General features: G+C 43.2%; 1 protein-coding gene across 1 annotated transcript in view; it reads left to right on the top strand.

The window, feature by feature from the left end:
• LOC308336666 (glycogen debranching enzyme-like) overlaps window positions 1–13,206 on the top strand; it is a 563,232-nt gene extending 550,026 nt beyond the window's left edge. The window contains exon 35 of the transcript XR_013966172.1: window positions 13,129–13,206. The gene's annotated coding sequence lies outside the window, so the exon portion shown is untranslated. The remainder of the gene's footprint in view (window positions 1–13,128) is intronic.
• The last annotated feature ends 10,708 nt before the right edge of the window (window positions 13,207–23,914 follow it).

Genomic DNA, 23,914 nt, shown 5'->3' with positions numbered 1-23,914 from the left:
CCGCTGCTGCGTGTAAAACTTGCAAAACTATTATTGCACTTGTCCTACAAAAACATAGTATTCAAGTCAACTGAACTGACTCATAACTTCAACCAATAGTCTTTCTTCTGAACGTTTTTCTTTCTTTTAAGGTCTCCAACCAAAACTATTGCAGAGATCTCAAAGAAAATCAATTAAACATTTAAACACAAAAAATATATATTCCTGTTGTCTTTGTTTAACCCATTCTGAACGGGAACCCGTTTTGGTGTTAGCATCATGTTATGCTTTAGCTATTGAAAAATAGCAGATCTACAAGCTCATAGCGCGCCACCGAGTGGCGCGCTACGAGCTTGTAGGTCTGCTATTTTTGGGCACAGGTCTCCACCAGGTCAGGTCAGGTTGGCCTCCTGGAGGCGCTATAATAGGCCAGGGAGTTTGCAACTCTAGATTTTTTTTATAATGGGATGAATCTAGAGTTGCAATACCCTCCATTGACTCCCCACTCATCCAATTTGCGTTTGCGATCTGCTTGTATTAACGGTGCCGGAGATTAGCTGTACACAGACGGACGGATGGACGCACGCACGCACACATACAGACGGACAGAGTGAAAAACATACTCTCTACACATGCCTTCGGCCTGGTGGAGACAATAAAAGATAGCTAAAGATATATAGAAGCAGGGCTCAAGATTAACGGCGTCCCGACGTCCCGGGGACTGTAAAATATCTATTTGGGACGTAAATGTATCTCATCCGGGACGGTTTCGGGACGAGAGGAGTTTTTACACTGAAAATGCGCATTTCGTGTGCAGCCATGAGCAGCATGAGAATTTGCTGTGCCGTCAACCAATGCTCTGCCTCCCGTTGACAACAACAACGCACACACTACATTCACCCAACCTGAATCATAGGAATTATATTGCTTTTGCCCCGTGGATGAGACATTTAGATTGAAAAACTATCGGTTGGAAGCGTGGATAAGACCATGGTTGTGTGCCACAGAAAGGTCCCATGGGGACATGGGGCTACACTACACCAACGTTTAACGTTAGCTTCCATGCTAGGCTTGCTAGCTGGCGTCGACATTAAATAATATGTTGGTATATAATCATCTGAAGCAACAGATGTTTTCTAATGCTCAGATTGTTCTGGAATTGCTGCCCCAACACTGTGGAATGCACACACCAAAACGCTCTCATTCCACAGTTTTTATTGATTGTATTTATTATTATTATTTATTGATCCTTCGTCTTAGTATTCCCCCTAATAAAGTTGTTTTTATTTGTTTTCTCATGCCAACCATGTAATAGACATTTGAGTATTCATATACCTGCATTGCTGCACGTTATCTGTTGGTCTTGATCAAGTAGCCTACACCAAAATAACAAAATCCATTTGAAAATTAAAATCACTGTTCTCAGGTCGAATATTGATATGCGATTAAAATGTGATTAATTAATTACAAAGCCTCTGATTAATTCGATTAACATTTTTAACCAAGCCCTATTTTTCATCTGGGAGCATTTTGACTAAATCAGTGTATCTACAGAAGAAACATGAAGCCAAACAATTAATGTACTGCATGTATTCAATACATGCAGTACATTATTTGTTTGGCTTAATTGTATTTCTATTACAATAGGAATACTGTAACTGCCGGGGACACTTGTTGGTTTTAACTTCAATTATTTTGTTTGAAGTTGATTTGTTTTATTTACTTTGCTTTGGTATATACTTATTTTTGACAATTGTATGTTTGGTTTACCTTTATTTTATTAATTTCACAATTTGAGTGGTGCTTTTTGTAAAAAAAAATCCCGGGACGGTATACATTTACTTCGGGACGGTTCAAATTGTATTTTGGGACGGTTCCGGGACGGTGGTGAAAAAAGTTAGTCTTGAGCCCTGTATAGAAGTAAAGATATCTTTAAGTAACCATGTACACATTCTGTACTTAGAAAGTATACCATGTACAAGTTTTATAGGCCTACTTATTATTTAATTTTTTCCTGCCAGAGCATGTCAGAAAATGAAACCCCAATAAAAAAAATGCCCAATAGTGACAGCCAGTCAGCAAGTGGATTCATGAATGTATACATATAGACCAATATTTTAGGCCAATTTAAAAAAAAACGATACCAAATTTCCCACTTTAAACAAAAGAAGCCTGTCGTGTCGGCTGCCGGACTATTGATATTTTTAACAATCTAGAACAGGAAAAAAAAAAGGAGTTCGGTGGTGCGCGAACCCCTCATAGGGTCTGCTACTATTCAAATTGAAAACAAGCAGTGTGATATAAGTACTGGTCTTACCTGTGAAAGGCACCATGCTGCTGTTCAGACAGCCTTCCTCCAATGCGTTCCAGGGCCCGGGCTCTCAGGTCACGCCTTTGGTAGACTTTTGCCTTGTGGTTGGTTCCACAACACATCGTTCTCTGTGCAACACAACATGACAACGTGCAACGCATGATCATTTTGGAAGATAACACTTAAATTAATTTAAATCATTGACAGATACAGTGACACACTAGTGCATTGTTTGTCAAAACATTTCCAGTCAAGGACCCCCAAATTGACCCCCATTTGAAAACAATTGATATATTTGGCACAGCCTTTATCAGATTTAAAACTTAACCATATCATTACGAATCTTTCTAGCAATAGTAAACAATCTCAGTCAGTCTGTTTATGCATCGCTCCGTGGTGGCTCAATCACAGAATACAAAACACGTACATTGGGAGGTTTAGTACCAGTGGAAATAGACGACGCAGGTTTGTTTTCAAACACGTGTAGTGACATAAAAATACAAGTACCTAAATACAATGACATGTTCAGTGATGGTTTTATAGTAAAATATTAAGAACGGGCTGTTTCAGCACTGTCAAATATTTCCATTTCACCTCATCTCTAGAAACACAAGCATGTCCGTCAGCCAAATAGGCTATATACGCTCGTCACTAAATGACAAATTTGACGGCAAAAAACCACACCTACAATTCGTTTTAGTTTGTATTGAATCATTTCCACCCAACAGTTGTTCTCAAAATGTTCACTTACCAGAATAAAAAGTATAAGCTGTAGTTCCTTCTCCTCTGTCCACTGTGCAGAAAGTGCCGCCATGTTTTTCACTTCTCAGGTACGGGGAGAAAGCACCACGTGAAGCCAAGGAGGGCTGTGATTGGAGCATTTAGTTATGTTGACCAGTAGGGGTCGCTGATGATCTTACTTTTCTAAACAACAAGGAGTTGATCCTTCACAATTGAAAAGTGACGAGTCAACATTGAGAATTGACGTTGCTTGTTGATATTGACGAAAAGATTGCTACGTGTATCAGGGCCTTAAAGGCTCTGGCTGCGTCCGAATTGCTAGGGTTGTTCCCTACTCCCTATCCCCCATACGGGGATCCAGACTCTAGTGGACTCTATAGTGATGATTTCGGACAATACTCCCTGTATGGGGAGCACCGACTCTGACGTCAATATCGATAGAGGGCGCTGTAGTTCCGCGGGTTCATGTACTTTTTATTTGTATGAAATCCCCATTAGGTTTTTTCAGATCGCCTCATAAAGAACTGTTTGAAAAATAAACAAATCATCCCGGCCGTTTCACTCATTTGGATATGAAGAATCAACTGACTACAAGAAACCAATCAAAACGCTGCTGCTGAATTTCCGCTAGGAACAGACTGTATCAAATAAGTGACTGCAGACTGTCACCTCCCTGCAAGGACAGTTTGTAAAGTTATTTTTAAATTCATGAATGAATAAAGAAAAAATAGGTTGATGAAAATATGTTTGCAGGCATTTAGGCCTATATATCTATGATAAAAAGGTTATTTTAAAATCATGGGCCCATAACAATGGGCCTATGATTATTATCAATAAATTAATATTAGGCTATATCCATTATCCAGCAATATGAAAACAGTGCACAACCTTGACAATATATGAAAATATCAGCAGCATGATTGAATCTTAACCACATGAACCCCCGCTAATCCTGGGGCGGGGGGGATACGGCAAAAATAGCCGATCTATAAGCAACGCGCGACGTCCGTGTTGTGAGCTTGTATACTTTTACTTGGGTACTTTTGGTAAAGAATTACCAAAAGTAGCCGATCTACAAGCTCTGCTCACAATACGGACGTTTGGTGTTAACAGAAACAGCAGTCCAATAAATGACTGCCTACACAATGAAGTTTTAATGCATTTATCGCAATTCAATGAAATAATGTTAGATAGCATATTTTTTCATGGCAGGAATTAATGAATATTAATAAAACATATGTTCGGACACAATTAATATGTGTCTCACATGCATGTATTTAGCCTACGTTTGTGATAAAGAATCTCACAAATATATTCTACAATCTACAGCAAGCAACTGATTCCTCTCCTAACGTCATGCGCTGGGCCTGGGTGATACAATGAATCAGATTAGTAATACTATTGCAAATGAGTAGATTTATTATAAATAAAATAAAACAATTTCAAATAAATGCACAGATCATTTGTCTCGAGATCTGTAGCTTCGAGATCCGCCAGGGAAGAAAAGAGGGGAAAACGAAGTTTAAAAAGTACATTTGTGTTGATTTCTTTCGCTGGTTCAACTTCTGCCTCTTCTGAGTTGGAGCGCAATGAGCGCATGCATGCAGAAGCAGCGCACGTGCGCAAACGCATGCATGTGCGCTCAAGAGCGAGCTTGCGCAATGCATTATGGGGCAGATTTGCTTCGCTGTGTTTTTGTAGTGACCATCGGATGCTCCCTACAATTCCCGGTGCATTGTGGGATACTTCAGTCCACTACGTTAGGGTGCAAAAATGCTCACTACATATTCGGACACTATAACAAAATGGCGGAACCTCAAAGTAGTGCACTATATGGGGCATAGGGAATGATTTCGGACGCAGCCTCTGGCTCTGCTCATGAGCGCACCTCCGGACCGTTCTTATGACAGCGACTGGAGGTGTGGTTTTGAGGACAACTGCTTTGAATTGCTATTATTGTTCACACTCAACAGAAACCAATGGATCGTATATTTCAAGAGTGAGAGAATAATCCTAATCATTCTTCCTCCACAGCAAAAACAGCTGTTCCCCCAAACTTTCAGGACAGAATTATAACGTTTCAGAGTTGAACATTATTCAGAGTCTTCCTATATGACTCTGCAACAGATCCTACAATTTAATTAATGCACATTGGAAACAAAGCAAAAAAATAAGCTTTACCTTGGGCCAACAAAAGAGAAGTGACTGACTGACCCTCAGCAGAGGTTTTATAAGACTGAGGAAGAAGTGAGTGTCTGACTGGCCCTCAGCAGAGGTTTTTTTAACTGCACTCACCTACACTCAAAAAAGGCCATTTCTGTGTACTATTCTGCAGCATGCCACAATGCCAACTATTCCGAGGTCGACCCGAAATTCTGCAGTCACTTTTTGGCTATTGTGGAATCCTGGGGGGTTAGAATAGAGTTGTTGTTTTCCTTGGCACTGTGGCTAGGGGACATAATTGTAGTAGTATCCTGAGACCTGGAATATATAAGGGCAGTGGTTCTCAGAGTGGGATCAGGGGACACCCAGGTGTCCAGCTGGAAGGCGTTCTAGGGATTGAGTCCCCATCGAAATCAGTTTAAAGCTGCACTATTTAACTTTCCTCTTCTACTTATAGTGCTGCCATTTGTACTATTGAGCTAATAGAGCCTGCTTGCTCAGGGGATACGTTTGTGTCTATGACCTTAATTAACACGATCTAAATTGTATTAACACATACTCAAGCATACAGATTGAACAAAATTGACATTTGATTGGAAACTTCACCCTTTTTGCAAAAAGATATAATGTTAATGACGCTTGGAAGATTTAGTACACTTTCCTGGGGGTCTCTATGTGTGTAATATGTGGTTTTAGATATGTTAGATTTCAGCAATGAGCCCAGTGTCTCTGATGTCATCGACACTGGGCTCACTTCCTGGACTACATGTTGTCTCAGTAAGACAGCCCTCCCCCTATCCACAAGGAGGAGTAGTGCACCAAAGCATTATGGGAATTGTAGTCCAGAAAGGAAGTGAGCCCAATGTCGATGACATCAGAGACACTGGGCTCTAAAATATCTAAAACCACATATTACACACATACAGGCCCCCAGGAAAGTGAAAATTCTACCCTCCCTGTTTTTTGACAAATTGACATCATCATGCGACGTTGATATGAGAAACAAATCAAACGAAATCAAGCCTCAATATGCTTCCGAATCGAGAGAATAATCATAGCCTTGATGAAGAGTTGAGAGACTTGTTTCATCTCCCTTGGAAGCAGACATCTGTGCGTTTTTCATTTTGATACCGGATGCAATGCAGTATATTTTATAGAATTATTTATCCAATAGAGCAAAATATTGTCACTGCCGGGTGGAAATCTCATATATCCAAAAACGGAACTTTTGTAGGCTACAAAAGGATTCAGGGGAGTGGCTCTGTATCGTTTCAATCAGTCAAAATGTGGCAGTAACATTAGCGATTTCTCACAGTCAGTTGAGTCTTTATATCCATGTGAATACATTTATCATTTGTTTCTTTTTGGAACACAGTTCTTATTTCCACCTCGGAGGAAAGCCTTGTCTGTGTTCCAAAATTCCAAAAAGAGTATGCACATGCATCACTTTTCCACCGGGACACGGCCCTCTCATCTAGACTGAGAGACAAAACACTGAGCTGCACGGGGCGTTGGAGTTTGGAAGCGCTCATTGAACATCACTCAACGGTCCTGAAATATCACCCGTTTCTAAATTGCATATAATGCGGCCAGGAGGCAGCAGGACGTTGTGCTATTGAAAACGAGCGCTTCCAATTTCCAAACTCTGACACTTAATAATCACCTGCATGGAATGTCTTGACGGAAAGTATATAGTTCACAACATGTATTTTTCTGAAACAAAAACGAGGATAATTTAAGCGTTCCGTACAGCTGCAATGTTGGGGACTTTAACATTGTTTAATGCAATCAGATATAGGACCTTTCCGTTTGGATTCATGGGCTGTATAAAAGTCAGAAATTCATCTTTTTGCCACACGTCCTGTATACGATATGTCGCGCACAGCCTCTATAGCCAAGGCCGTGTGTCACCTTGTAGTCTACCATTCAGTAACACCCCCCCCCCCCCCCCCCACCACCACCACCACCAGCACCAGCAGCAGCAGCAGACTGAACTCACACTGTGTTGAAAGGTCATTACGCATGGGGGGGGGGGGAGGAGTGACCACATCTTGGCAAAAAGGCCAGCCCCAAAGGCAAGGTATAACCGCATGCATCTGAATAACATGCACGCCCACGCACCCGCCTGCACGCATGCATGCACACACACCGACACACAGGTCTGTATTACCGTATACTTGCGAGGACATCAACATTTTAGGAAAGGCGATTTTATGAATGATGTTTTTTTAACACATTTCGCCATTTTCAACCATGATCCTAACGCCGGGAAAAAATTGCAGATCTACACATTCGACACGTTGTGACTGTGAGTGTTGTATAGATCAGCTATTACAAGTAGGCTATATATAAATAATGTTTAACTCTAATTCCAACCCGTAAACCTATGACCTCAGTATGCCTTGAACACCAACCTGAATCCTTTTTCTAATGGTAAACCTCTTTCAAAAAAATAGTTTTTTAACCATAACACAGTTGTCTTCACACAAGTATAGTAATACAAACACAAACACATGCACGCATTTACACACACACACACACACACACACACACACACACACACACACACACATGCATTTGCATATTTGTGTGAGGCAGTCTGCTGGGCTTTTATGATTCACTTTTTAATGCCATCCTGTGTTTCCGCCGTGGACTTGAATGACGCTGAGTGGAGGATGTTTAGCATAATTTGAAAGCAACTTTTCCTCGTGGCTCTTTGGGAACACAGTAATTAGCAAAGGATGCACGATGGGGGGGGGGGGGGGGGGGGGGGGGGGGGTAGCAGCATTTTAGCGTAAATACTTTGCATGAAAGCCCCATGTCTGTAAAAATGCATTATCATTTTTGACTTTCATTAATATTATCTCGTTCCCACGAGATGGGAAGTCGTGGGAACGAGGTAATGTTAAGAAAAAAGTTTAGTTGGTTGGTATAACGTGTTACTTCCACGCGCTATACGTCCAACCAGGGAAACTTCCCCCCTGTCAGGTGTAAAGGAGCAACTTGGACACTCAAGCATGAAGGGAGCATGAGTTAAGTCCGTTGCTCTCCCCAGGTTGGCGGAGGGTGTGTAGAGCCCAGGATCACAGTAGATGATTGGCACAGGGGTGAAAAATGGGTTACAAAATCGTGGGATAAAACATATATTCAAAAAAAAAAAGAAAAAAGTTTACATGACAAAAACAAAAAAACATATTAGGCTACTCCTACATGGCATCAATAATGTTCACACACTTTTTTTCTATGATTGTAAAGAAGACAGTATAGGCTATAGCCTACGTTACGTTAACCGAAATGCGCAACATAAACAAAGAATCATCCGGCCGACCCGGAAGTGATTGCCCAGGCCTGGTCGTGGGCATGACCTGCCACCTGCAGGGCACCAGACTAAGGGGGTCCCCGGGACTATAAAATGTCTATTTGGGACTTAAATTGATCTCAGCCGGGGCGGTTTCAGGACTAGAGGAGATTTTGCACTGAAAATGTGCATACGGTGCAGCGCACCTATAGGCAGCATGAGACTATAGCAGAGCACGTGCTATGCATAAATGTTGCAGCGCCACCAGCAACACTATTATTATCACTTCAGCCACAAACTATATTAATGCAGAGAGAAATCTGCAAAACAGGCGTACCCTCATGTAGCAGTCAGAAAAGTGCTCGTGTTATTTGAAGAGAAATGATTCATAAAACAATAAATATAAAACGAGGGAGACGAACAGGCAGACAAGACCATTCACACAGGCTCAGCGCTCCCTGCAGCACAAGGAGATGTTTACGCCTCCCTTTCACACTCCCTTTTCATATGATAAACAGCCAAAAGTTAATATATGTAAGGAAACTGTTTTTGATTGATTGATTGAAATCTTTATTAACAGTTTGCAGAATTACAGTACATTTCAAGCACAAACTCAATACAAAGACTGTTAACTGTGAGTGGACGACCCAATTAAGCCTTACACTTGTTTACAACAGGGTCCACATTGTTCAATTCATCAAAACATTTAGAGACAAACAAATAGACACTTCTATGTAGTTAAAGAACAGAACAGGAATTCATCATATAGGAAGCGAAAAGGGAAAAAAAGTATATATACAGTGAGGGGAACAGGGGGATAAAAGAAAAGAAAACGAAAGACAGAGTGTAGGGCGCCTGCACACAACACCATGCGTTGATGCCATGTGTGCATATGTGCAGGCACCCAACACCACGTCCATACAAAAACATAGTACAATCCAGATACAAATTCAGCTTTTACAGAGGCCAGTTTCGAATTGCAGCCATCCGTAGGTGCCCTTTGAGAGCAGTTTTGAAGGAGCCAAGGGATTCACATGTCTTAATGACTGTTGGTAGGGCGTTCCACATTTTGGTCGCATAGGAGCGAAAAGAATTTAGTCCCTTGTTTGTGCCGAATCTGGGTTGTACATGGTTTGTTGCACTCCCTCTGGTGTTGTGGGTGTGGACTTCGTTTACATTAAGGAAGTATTTAGACAGGTACATGGGTATCTTGGTGGTGTATCTAATCTTGTGGACCAGACCCATTGCAAGATGCTGTACTCTGTCGTCGACCCTAAGCCATCCCAGCCTGTCAAAGTGGGCAGGGGTGAGGTGGGTTCGGGGGGTGAGGCCAAGTAGGAGCCTGACCAGTTTGTTTTGGGAGGTCTGGAGCCTTGTTTTAAGGGCCTTTGAGGTGCTGTGGTACCAGGAGGTGGATGCATAGTCAAAGAAACCTTGTACAAGGGCTCCTGTTAAGGTCTTCAAGGTGTTTTTGTCGACCAGTGAGGAGATCCTGTAGAGGAATCTTGTTCTTTGATTGACTTTTTTGATTACGTTGGTGGCCATCTTATCACCGGAAAGATTGGCCTCCAGGATGGAACCTAGGTAGGTAATTTGATCCTTCCGTGTGATAATATCATCACCAACTCTAACCAAGAAGCCATCTGCCTTTTTGAGATTACTATTTGATCCGAAGAGAATGGATTCAGTTTTTCCCAGGTGTAAGGATAGTTTGTTATCAGCGAGCCAGGTGCACAAATTAATACTGAAACAGATGCGGTGGATGCATCCTGCTATTGGTAAGATATTAAGATCCATAAAAAGATATCACACACCTAACACCGGAGGTGTTACCCTAACACCCCACAATGACAACTTCGAACCCGTGAAGTGAAGAGATCACAGTGGGCAAGTTGAGGCTGTGCATTGATCTATGTGTCTGAGCCTGAGGTTCTGACGCACGGATCAGTGAAAAACTAAGTTTTCAGTGCCACACACGCATGCAGACGTGTGCATCAGAAAGCTTTTACCTATACTAATTAGTCCTACCTAAATATTCTGTATTGTGACTGTGCTTTTACAACTTTTTATTTATTTATTTTTTATTCAGATTTACATTACTTTGCACATATTCAGAAATGCGACTGGCAACAATTTTGGTTACCCCTCTGGGGGCCCCCTTTCCAGACCTAGTGGTCTGGAAAGGACCTTACTCAGGGCCTTAGGCTACTAGGGCCTAACCAGAGCTACATCCCTACCTGCTTTCTCTGCACCATTTAAGGCCGTTTCCAAATGTTAAAATGTAAAAGACCAATATTATTATGAAGAAAACAAGATGGTAAGACAGCTAGCACAAATAGACTAAAGTTAACCTTCAGAAAAAGCGTTGTTTATGGCTTCTGAATGTAGGTATTTTAACATGTAATGTCTGTGGAGTGACGTCACGTCACGTCAACACCAATAGCTCAGAAAAGGGGGGCGTGGAAAGGTGGCGGGGAGAGGGCTGTGAGATAGGCCTATTTTTGTGCTCATGCTTTGATGCCGGGCAGCATCATCACAGCCCTGCAGTGCTATACACCTCCCAGCAGCAATGAGCAGCCATGTGTCATCATCTGCTGACTGTAGCTCCAATTAGAAGACACGCATGTCTCCTTCTGGCCTCCTCGTTGGTGTATAGCATGCAGCGGAGAGAGAGAGCCCACATGTATTGACTTAGCCTTATTAAAGACCCACTGAGTTATTGAGTCACTCAAGCAACAGCTATACATCCATCCAGCTTCTACATTTGGTTACTTTAACATGTAAAAGCTAGATGGATAACAAAATGTAGAAGACATTGACTAACTAACTTTGCAGACTGATGTGTTTTTCTGAAAAACGGTGGATAAAATAAGTGAAAAGTGAAAAACTTATGACACACGGTCCACCCAAGTTGTCACCCATGCTGGACAGGTCAAAGGGTAGAGGTGAGACAAATTGGACCACCTCACCCAAGAGGTTAAATGGGTTTGCGACTTTGCGTAGGGCATCCCTACCTAGAAAAAAAAAAAGAATGTTACAGAAGCATCTACGACAAAGCGAAACCAACGCGACCTGAGAGAGGAAGGGCTCACATGGCGATCTCCAGATCAAGTCACAGAGAATAAAATAGTAGAGGATAGTCCCTTGAGATGCAGCATCTCATTTTAGAGGGGGTCCCATACACAGGTAAAACATCACATACATTACAGTGCAGCTACACAATAAACAGTACACACATGTACAGATACAGACATACAGTTAGCTTGCTCATCCTCTTCCACCCACTGTCCCCCCCCCCCCCCCCCCCCCCAACTCATTTCAGACAAAGACATTGTGAATACAGTAGCCTACAGTGACTTGTATAAAGGTCAGAAATAAACAGTAGTAGGCTACAGGCAGTGTTGATAGCATGAACACAATAAAAAAACATTGAAATCTAGTTTGAAATGACCAAACCTGCACTGCCAGTGATCACTGGTAGGCGGGTTTCTGAACTATATCCACAGCCTTCCTCTGAGACACACAGAGACAGTGTAAGCACACCTAAGATTCCATGCGCGGACAACAGAAGCCGTCTGCCGGCGTCTCTTCCGGATTTTTAGACAGCTGGTGGATGGAAATGAAGCTCCACCCACACGGCAGATCAAATACAACATTGACATTAAAAATATACTTAAAGTAAGTACCACCAGTAGAAGTTCAAGTAGCCTACTATTATGCAGAATGTCCCATTTAAAGATTTCAAATGAAAACAGCAGATCGAGCAGAAGCTCACAATGCGTCACGTGACATCACAACACAATGTAAGCTTGTATGTAGATCATCTATTTTTCAAGCGGCTGAGATGTATATAGGGCTGAAGTGCTTAATGTATATGTTTGTTTTGTACTGATAATAATAATCAAAATCTACAAAGTACATTTTCAAATAATTGCAGTGTAGTAAAAGTACAATATTTGCCACTGAAATGTGGAGGGAAAAAAGAGAAATACTCCAGTAAAGTAAAAGTACCTCAAAATAATAGGCCTACTTAAGTAAATGTAATTAGTTACTTTCCACCACTGATGGGCAGCCATGTGACAACACCGTCAACACAGGTGTTGTTGACAGTACTTAGTCAACCCAGCCCTCCATGATTGGTCCAATGACGGTCTCTGCATGGGCAGCAATAAGCCAATCGGCTTATTGGCATTCATGGCAGGGGGCGTCATGTTTCAATAATGATCGTGGGTGCTCAAAGTGAGGGCAGCAGAACAAAAGACACCTTATTAGCATTTGAATGCCCACGTTGGGCGGCCCAACACCTCTTGCCCAAGCGCCCCCGTAAAGGTGTGTGACTACGTGACATTTTGAGCAGGGGGGGAGGGGAAAGGGAGGCGAAATTCAGTCTTCATAATACGTGGGACGGTGGGTGCATAATATTGGCTTATTATTTTAACCGTGGGTGTTTCAGCTACCAGGCACTACCCCCGGAGTCTCCGCCACTGATTCATGGTGACGGACAGCCTGGCAATCAGGTGTGGAGGAGCAACGGGAGTTACAACAAAAAGAAACGGACAGATCTCTGAACAATACTGACACACGTACTATACATCAACCAGAAAGAACTGCACTCACCTGGACAAAATAATTAAAGCCCCGGGCAATTAACCCATTCTGACCTGAGATCAGATTCATACGAGGTTTCCACTGGACACACACTGGTCTGATGAACCCATTCTGACCTGAGATCAGATTCTAAAAATGTCAGTCGCTCTTCGATTTTTCAAAAATAGCAGACCTACAAGCTCGTAGCGCGCCACTCGGTGGCGCGCTATGAGCTTGTAGATCTGCTATTTTTCAATAGCTAAAGCATAACATGTTGCTGACACCAAAATGCATTCCCGGTCAGAATAGGTTAAAGCCCCGGGGACCCTCCCCCCCCCCCACCACAGAAGTAAGAAGCAAAGATTTGAGTTAATAAAGTCAAAAACAGCAGATCTACAAGCTCATAGCGTGTCACAAAGTGAGGCGCTACTATGACCATGTAGTTCTGCTATTTTTGAAAAGTACACACACACACACACACACACACACACACACACACACACACACACACGTGGATATATAGCTAAAATAAAATAATTACAAGGGATAGGATAGGAGGAGCGAACACCTATAGCATGTGCTAAAGAGATCGATAGACACGGACAGACGAGACAAAGAGGACCGATCAAACCGTTCAGGAAACGAGGCCACTTAAGCAAAGCACATAGACACGCATGTCAATATAAGGGACTCTCTGGGCGGGACACGGAACGCACGGACGGTTGATTCCAATGCCATGACGAGTTCAAATGCCATCGCCTTCAATTAACGCCATTGATTTGGCATAGATCTCTGAATGAGTTTGACGTCGATGTTACTGTATTGACTGCAGCACCATCACACACTCTCTCTCTCTCTCTCTCTCTCTCTCTCCTCTTTCTATCGGATTTTTGCGAGACGTGATTCGCAACCGCGCGTGCTGTCGAGCCTCCCGAAAATCGTCATTGGCCATTCAGTTCTTCACTCAAAGAGGAACAGTATAAAGGCTTTGATGTGATCCGGGATGCGAGGCACGTATTGCGTCCGGACACATGCTCGGACGTGATGTCTAGCTCCACTCTTACACCACTGGCTTAATGGTGAATGAAAAACAACTGGGACTGGGACTGGGGGGGGGGGGGGGGGCTGGGTAGGCAAAAGCGCCAAAAGTCAATATGTCTGCTCTATAGCTGGCCAGGATATCTTTGGCTTGGCCTCGGAATCACTTTGCATAAAGTGACTCAGTCAAAGCGATTAACGCCTCCAGACCAGACGTAGGGGGAGAAGAATGCTAAATGGCAGCCGACGCGGCGAGGATCACTGGCCAGCGCACGCTGTGCACATCAGTGTCAACGAAGCCGCACTACAACGGGGTCAGTCCGTCAGGCAAACATGTCCAGCAAACATCTACTACCGAGTGGATTATCGTGGAATTTGCTGTGCTCCCTCATGCTCCCATGGATGGAAGCACAAGTAGTAAAGTATACATTTCCTCGAGTACTGTACTCAAATACTCATTTTTTGAGTGTCTGTACTTTTGGAGTGTGTGCACATACTTTGTCCTACACAAACATTAAAATGCCATCGACAATGAATGGATGATTTTGAGTGTTTCTCTAAACACAAACAGGTGAGGCCGCAAATTGGGATTGGCCGGAATGAGATGATGTAGTAGGAGGATGATGTATAATCATTTTCCTTTTTACTCTCCCCAATTTAGCCATTGGCCAATTGTTTCCTCCCCACACACGTTTCTGTGCTGTCACTGTTGTTGTATCCACTGACTCAGCTGCCAGTGAGGAGCCCCCACCGGGAGGACCACTCCTCCCGTCCAACACTCCCTGCCGCAGAGCTCCCCAAGCCAGTATTACGTGCAATGATAACTATATCCCCCTCCTCCTCCCCGCCCGTCCGGCTTCCCTCCCCCGAACACGGGCCAATTGTTTTCGCATTGACATAGCTCGATGCACGACAGTGGATTCGAACCCACAACCTCCATGGTGGTGGGCAGAGACTTTAGCACTATCCCCAACCGACCGCCCAAGTTGTTGTATTTCTTTGATACTTTGAACTTTCACTCCACTACATTTCAAAAGACCGGAAGATGAACCCCTTGCCAGCTCCTTTCCAGTGGCTCCCTGTGGCTTTGACAAAGAATTACTATGGAAATTAATGCATGGTTATTCATTAAACACTTACATTTACATTGATCATTACTGTACTTGAGCTGAGCTCACAACAAGTAGCGATGCGACGCGAGTCAAGACCGAAAGGCCGTATGTCGGAGGGGTTCGAGTCCGAGGCGAGGTAGCCTACTGCAAGAGGCAAGAGCGGGCAGGCACATCAGCTATGCTCCGTTACTTGGACCTGAGGGCGAGGCTAAAAAGAATGGCTTCTAAATTTTCTGAAAAACCTACTGTATGTTTCTGTGTCAGTGGTGCTCAACCTTTTTCACGTCAAGGACCCCCAGAATTATCTGTATTTGGCTGCCGGACCCCCCCCCCCATCTGAAAATATGTAGTTCCAGGGAACGCCCCTAGAAGCAAAGATTTGAGTTAAATACGTTCGCTCTGAAAGAATATATATTCAAAGATGTGATGCGCCACATATTCACAATTTAAAAAAATTGCAGATCTACAAGCTCGTAGCGCGGCACCGATGTAGATCTGCTATTTTTCAATAGCTAAAGTATAACATATATAGCCTAATGCCTAAAACACCAAAAGGGGTTCCCGTCCAGAATGGAAGACAGCACCAGACAGCATGCACTCTTACAAAGTTAATGTGAATGGGCTTCTCATAATATGGGTACAATTATTTCATTGCATTGTAGTGACTCATGAGTCGTGAGTGACTCGAGTGGACTTGGTGAGGGAGGAGTCCCAAGTCTAGACAGAGACTAAAATATACGTGGACTCGAGACCTGACTTGAGTACTACACAACACTACTTTACTCCACATTTACACCCACTCATTTTTAAGATCTTAAATGGACTTGCACCTCCACCACTGAAACAGTTCATCATAGGTCGAAGGGACAGTGGTGACAGAGCAACAAGGGGAACTACCAGAGGGGCCTGCAAAGTGCCAACCAGATGTAGTATATATGTTTGGTAAAACAGTCTTCTCTGTTAGAGCCTCCCATCACTGGAACAGTCTCCCCACAGACGTAAGAGAGACCTCCAACAATTTGACCTTCAAATTCAACCTGAAGAGGTGGCTATAAAAACAAATCAAATCTGTAATCATGAGTAATTATCAGCTCTATTTTATAACTGGTGTCATTTCTCACTTCACTATCTGCGGTTGTTCTGTCCCCTGTACAATGTTTATAAATATGTATCCTGTATTGTATTCTATGTGTTTCTGTATGGACAGTTTTATCATCATTGAGCCTCCTCGGGGACAAGAGATGTAAATTATTCTATAGCTAACTCTGGCCCATTTACATGGATGTGAAAACTGACGTGTTGATTAATGAGCATCGTCCCTGTCAAATAAATACATAAATAATGATTTGCTCTATTTGCTGTTTCCCATCTCCACTATCTTATATATTGTCAATAAAAGCAGAAAAAAAAAAAAAAAAAAAAAAAACATCTTTAATTAACTTTTTGGTTTGGTTTCACCACCACTTACTAGGTATATATCTGCAGCAAGAAATGAGCAAACAGCTGTTAATTCCATAGATTAATTCCAGGAAAAAAATCACAGAACTTTAAGAAATAGATCAAATCTCCAACCTGCACTGTTACTTCTGCTGCTATAGGTTTGCAGCAGCAGCAGTAGCAGACATCAAGGCGTGGTGGAGTAGCTGCTTCCACGGACAGCGATTCCATTAAATAATCATTCATTAAAATATCAGAGCATCTGTTCTCCGACACGGCGGGTTCTCGTCCACACCTCGCTAGAGGGAGTTCTACACTCCCACCAGCGGGCGCTTCCAGCCAACTCCCCCGAGAGCTTTCTGAGATGTGTCCTATAGCTGCCTCTCATTTGCACTGCATTCTGGAGGGGAGAAAAAAAAAAGAACATTTTAATGAATGCTCATTAAGTCCTGTTTTATGAGGCTCAAATGGTGTTCTGCCGTTTCCTTTTTAGCCAAAAATGTGCTCTTTTGTTAGGAAAGGTTTGCCGAGTCAGTCTGCCGGGCCCCTTATAGATCATCGTATATAGACAACTGGTTCCCAAACAGTCCATCTCTATACTGCTGCCTGCTTTATTTGGCTCTGCTGAAGCAGAAAGGTAATTGTTGAGTAGATATGTACACGTAGGGCCTGCCAAGTGCTTTTTCTTAAAACCACTCCTACCAATCCCACCTCCATCCCAGCTACAGCTGGCCTAGGTGTGTGTGTGTGTGTGTGTGTGTGTGTGTGTGTGTGTGTGTGTGTGTGTGTGTGTGTGTTTTCATGTAGAATAGAATTTATTATATTTTGTTCAGAAATGTTCTAGTAAAATAAAGTATAAGTTAAACTTATAAATAAATCGCTATATGGTATTATGGTATAGGAGAAAACAGGCAAACACAGATTCATTCTGGGATTGTGTAGACAATAAAGCTAACCTTGAACCTTGAACCTTGACCTCTTGTGAATTAACTGTAATGCAGATGTTAAACAATAATGTAATGTAACTCTTGAGAGTAAAATCGTTTAGCTGGGGACCACGTGCACGGAACCCCCTCAGCGACCACTGGTGGTCACCAGACCAGGGGTTGAAAACCACTGAACTACAATACGAAAGTAAACAACTAAATCATCAACGTTCACATATAAGTCTGTACCTTTGCGACACGTTGTGAGCTTGTAGATAGATCTGCTATTTTCAAATAATGTATAGGGCTGAAGTGCATGGGTATGCATATGTTTTGTAGGCCTAATAATAATCAAAATACAAAGTAACTATAGTAACTAAAGTTTTAAAATAAATAAATGTAGTGCAGTAGAAGTAAAAAAAATTAATCATATTGCCCTTCTTTTGCACCCTCTCTTTCTTCCTTTTTTGATCTTATTCAGCGGTTATTATTATCATTATTATCTATGCTGCTGCATTGTCGAACAAAAATAAGTTTTACTCTTTTATGTACTGTACCTGTGTGTACGTAATAATAAAGCAATGACCTTGATCCTTGGACCCATGGAGCGTGGTTTGAAAGAATGATTTACCAATCCTGTGTGACTGCGCCGCACGTATTTGATGTGATTCTAATAAAACATAATTTATCTCAGACAGTAGAACTGTGAAGAAAAACCCCACCTTACATCTTCAAACATCGAACACATCTAATACAGTGAGCAGATGCGCACCGACCGCACTGCGGGAGGTCGATCAAGAAAAAGTGATTTTGTCAGTTTTGAAAGCTCTCTCTATTGCCGACATTACAAGACTTCATCTACACAGAGATCAAGCCACAGACAGATGTACAGCTGTGTGTGTAATTACATACGCGCAGTTATTCATGCTCCAAAAGCATCCGCGCAGACATTATTACATCTGCGCAGGAAAATATTACAGGTGGGTAGAAATTCAACAGCAATAGGAAAGATTGTGTTTGATGGATTCAGCCAGATTTAAGACTTTTGAGACCTTCTTTCATGTGTCATCATCAGACGTCCAGCTCAGTAGCGTGCAGCCACACCCTCGTCTCAGGTCCCACATGGAATAGGCCAGCCTCCGAGGGTGGTTTATACAGGGGACAGGTGGTGATTATTAATATATTATACTCTAAGGTTAGGACGCCTCAGACTGTGATCCTTATCTTCTTAAAGTAGAATTCAGGAGTAGTCATTCATACCATGAGTTTTTCTTTTCGCCTCTACCACTTAGTTAATGGATATAATGTCAGTATTTAGTAAGAAAACGGCTACTCTGGAATTCTCCTTTAAGAGTAATTTATTTTCAATGGCCTTTGATCACACTTTTTTTTCACTTCAATTGTGTTTTCATGCTCTGTGGGTGCACTTGTTGATGCTTTGATTGGACTGTGTACAGCACTTTGGCACAATTTCCAAATGTGCTCTATAAATGAAGCTTTAATTAATTTAAGATACTAGAAAGATGCAATCCTGCAGAATTGCGAGTGTGGTTGCCTACTCTATTCTATAGGAATATTGTTCAATTAGAAGAGTTGAGTTGGGTATGTCACCGTATACTGTCCAATCAGATGAGGGCAAAGCGCACAAATGCCTTGGGAAGAGTTCCGAATCACTGGCCAATCAGAGGGGAGAATAGAGAGTTAAGCGCTGGAGTGCAATAACAATAGTCTGCTTGCCTACAACCATCCACGGAAAAGATAGGCCTATATACAGCCTCTCTGGAAAGGAGCACAGGTGTAGGTAGAAATTCAACAGCAAAGGAAAAACTGTGTTTGATAGATTCAGCCAGATCTGACTTTTTAGTCTCTATAGCTCTCGATCGACTCTCTCTCTCTCCCTCTCCGTACATCGGTCTTCTGCCTCTCTCTATCTTTGTCTAGCTCTTGTTCCCTTTGTTTCTCGATCTGTATCCCTCTGTCTAGCTCTTGCTCTCTCTCTCTCTCTCTCTCTCTGAATATCTGTCTTTCTCTGTCTTTGTCTCTCTATTTATCTCTTATCTCTTGTTCTCTCTCTCTCACTCCCTATCTCCGTATATCTGTTTTTCTCCCCCCTCCCCCCTCTCTCTCCCCTCCTGGTATAATCATAGTGATGGGTGGCAGGCCTTATGGGCTGCAGATCAATGGGGCCTCCTGTCTCAACAGCAAATAATATAGTACCATGTTGTTTATGTCGTTGCTTCTGCTTCTCAGCTGTGCTCTGATGTTGTGCGGTTTACGGGTGGGGGTGGGGGCTGCATGCTGCTCTGGGCGTTTTGGTCAATATTCTAAAGCAGTGGTTTTCAACCAGTGGTCCTTGAGGGGGTTCCCAGGTGGTCCGTCCCCCGGCTAAATGATGGAGAGTTGGTAACCTATAAACCTAATGAACCATTTAAGAACTTTAAGGTTTCATTTCAAGCGGCCAAAATGAGTTTTCTTCGACGGGTGGCTGGCATCTCCCTTAGGGATAAGAGTGAGAAGTTCAGTCACACCAAAGAGACTCGGAGTAGAACCGCTGCTCCTTCGCCTGGAAAGGAGCATGTTCAGGTTGTTCGGGCATCTGGTTAGGATGCCTCTCGGGCGTCTACCTATAGGGAGGTCCTCGACACACGTCCCACTGGGAGGAGACCCCGGGGCAGACCGAGGAGCAGTTGGAGGAACACACATCGACTCACTGGCCTTGGAACGTCTCGGGATCCCCCAGGAGGAAGTCACTAATGTTGCTCTGGAGAGGGAAGTCTGGAGCAGTTGCCCCCGCGACCCGACTACGGATAAGCGGTTGAAGATGGATGGGTGGATGGAAGGTTTCATTTTTAAGAGTTAAATGCTCTTAAATTACATATGCATTAGACCTACTTCCTTGCCTGTTATCTCTCTATGTTACCACATCTATGCAGCATGAAATTCTGCCCAAAATGTTATCCAACAGACCAACAGTAACAACATATTCTTTAGTTTTGTGTCTGAGAGGCTAAATCTCAACAAATGGTGGTCGATCCACAGCTCAAATGCAGCACACACACACACACACACACACACACACACACACACACACACACACACAGTTAATCCCGAGGCTAAAGGAAACTAGTTGATACAGCATAAATGGACTTGAGTGTGCAGTGTCATTTTGCCCCTAATGGTTATGACTGCAACTAATGAAAACTGTGCCGCTGCTAATGAATAATGATTCAAACATTCATGAAAAATTACTGCAAGTTCAACGGCCACAGTAAAACGTGAGCTTGTTCTGGAAATGAGACACACACACACACACACACTCTCTCTCTCTCTCTCTCTCTCTCTCTACACACAGGCTGATGCATTAGTGACCTCTACAGGCTGCCAGTAGCACTGCATTTTAGTGTCACTGGATTTAGCAGCAATGATCCTGATATTTTCTTTTTGAGTGGTGCAACCACTCCAAGGAACAGCAATGTCTGTGTTCACCTACCTATGTGGCCATGAGCACCAGTATGACTATGAGTACCAGTAGGGGTGCTGTTGTGCCAGAAACAGAGAGAGAGATAGTATTAGTCAGAGGCGGAAAGTTCTTATAACGGCCCAGCGGTGGAAAAAAAACGAGTTTTGTTTTTTCGAACAAAAGCCACCTTATTAGCATTTGAATGCGGCATGCGCGGCGGCCCAACACCTATCTTTAACCCCTCGTAAAGGTATGTGACTACGTGCATGACAACATGACCACTGGGGAGGGGAAATTTCAGTGGACAGTCAGTGGGTGCATAATTTACTGCAGTGCATATAGATATATTTTGCCAAAATGCAGTGGGTTCAGTCGCGCCTTTGCCAAAATGCCAGGGGGTTCAATCGCGCCTCTGAACCCACGGAGTTTCCGCCACTGGTATTAGTGCTGCACTGTTGCCTGCTAATGAGAGAGAGAGAGAGAGAGAGAGAGGAGAGGAGGGGGGGGGGAGGGGAGTTGCACCACACACGGGTGTGATTTTTCTTTATGTCTGTGGAATGACAGCCATGCCGATCAGTGTTGCCAGATTTTGCAAGAGAAACAAGCGGCCAGGTCTATGAAAACAAGCCCAAGAGAAGAAGTTTCATCACTTTAACACAATTTAAAAACACAAATCCTGTCCTGCCACAAAATATGTTCATATGACATATGACATGAAAAAAAAGGAAACAACAAGCCCACAACAAGTAACTAAATTAGCCTACACGTAAGAAACAAACAAAGCAAATAAAGAAACCCACAGCCCACAACAACACTACACTGATGCGGATCCCTCCCCCCGTGTGTGTGTGTGTGTGTGTGTGTGTGTGTGTGTGTGACTGTGTGTGTGTGTGTGTGTGTGTGTGTGTGTGACTGTGTGTGTGTGTGTGTGTGTGTGTGTGTGTGTGTGTGTGTGTGTGTGTGTGTGTGTGTGTGTGTGTGTGTGTGTGTGACTGTGTGTGTGTGACTGTGTGACTGTGTGTGTGTGTGTGTGTGTGTGTGTGTGTGTGTGTGTCTGTGTGTATAATAGGGTTTGAAAGGAGCGGTGTCTGTTTATAAAGTGAATCTAGTATTGACTTCACTTAGCCACTCAGATTGCTTCCCTCTAATGAGGGTAATCACACCACCAGTGGAATTTCACCGCCATCAGATAATTACACATTAGAAAAGATAGGCGAGTGTTGTGAGATAGATTAACTGATTGGTTTCCCCTAGTCTAAATAAACTGTCTGATTGGATAAGTGCGCCCCGCCACCCCCGATCCCACCCCCCACCAGTTTATTATGGTTAACGAATTGTGACAAAGAGACATTAATGTCAGATTTAAGAGAGAGCAAACAACCAGAGGTGTGCATTATTTGGCACTGCACTCACAATTAGCCCGTTGCTAAATCCCACCCCAAAAAGCGATTGTCCAATGCCAATCCAAATAGTTTAGCAACTGTTGCAATGCAGGTCAAGCTTTCGCCACCTCATAGCTGTCAGTGTTCTTTTGCATGGCTGTGTTGTTGAACATATACACGGCTTAATGTTGAGAAAGTCACACGACTGACCGTAGTCTTACTGTGCAACATGAAAACTCCTGTCGGGTGGTCGTTAAAAGTTGATTTCTCCCTCTGTCACTTCCTCGAAATTCTAGTTTATTTAAATAATGTCATCAATTTGTCCAGTGCATAGCCTATTGCAGGCCTGGTTGACTAGATTTAGAAGACATGTTGATGCTTTTTGCTATGGAAATTATGGATTATTTATATGGAGAAATCCCATCATTTAACATGCATCTCTATGGGGGAGCACGCTGGGAGTTGGAAACTGGAGAGGCTATCATTTGTTAGCATCTCTGCCTTAGGTTGTGACCAGGCTTTTCTCTTCGCAGATGAGTAAGCCTGGGACAGAGGCTAACGGGGAGAAGGACAGTCTGGGACAGAGGCTAACGGGGAGAAGGACAGTCTGGGACAGAGGCTAACGGGGAGAAGGACAGATGAGTAAGCCTGGGACAGAGGCTAACGGGGAGAAGGACAGTCTGGGACAGAGGCTAACGGGGAGAAGGACAGTCTGGGACAGAGGCTAACGGGGAGAAGGACAGATGAGTAAGCCTGGGACAGAGGCTAACGGGGAGAAGGACAGTCTGGGACAGAGGCTAACGGGGAGAAGGACAGCTTGCACACCGAAAAGTTAAAGTACCCACTATGCAGAAGGTCAGATTTTTCAAATGTATAAAAAAAAAACACTGTATGTCTACGGTGGTTTCGTAATAATAATACAAATCCGCGAAGTAACTACTAATGTAGCCGTAAGCCCAAACCACACCAGTTGCAACTCCTTAGAGGCTTAGACAAAACCGTTTTAAGGTCAACTATACCGGGGCGGCAGTGGCTCAGGGAGTAGAGTGGCCGGATGGAAACCATAAGGTTCCTGCAGTTCAAAACCGGGCGCCCCCAGAGTTAAAGTGTGGAAGTGTCCTTGAGCAAGACTCTGAACCCCCAATTGCTCCCGATGTGCAGGTTGGTGCCCTTGCATGCAGGGTTTCCTCTGCCATTGGTGTGTGAATGTGTGGGTGAATGTAATGCATAATCTATGTAAAGCGCCTTGGATAAAGACGCTATATACAGTATAAATGCACCATTTACCATTTACACCAATGCGACTCCTCAACGGGTGTGGTTTGGGCTTTATATGAAGACTCTCGTGTAGTATTTAATCGATTTTGACATTTTCATATCTACAAGATTCTTAGTGACCTTTCGGAGAACTGACTGTGGGCTTTACTGGTGAACGTGCAGTGACCACAGGGGGCAATACATCTACAACAGTCTTAATATA

The sequence above is a fragment of the Protomyctophum bolini genome, assembly GCF_963924005.1.
Source record: "Protomyctophum bolini genome assembly, chromosome: 21".
Classification (NCBI taxonomy): Eukaryota; Metazoa; Chordata; class Actinopteri; order Myctophiformes; family Myctophidae; genus Protomyctophum; species Protomyctophum bolini.
The sequence above is the reverse complement of the archived record's forward strand: the minus strand, read 5'-3'. Positions and strand labels throughout refer to the sequence as shown.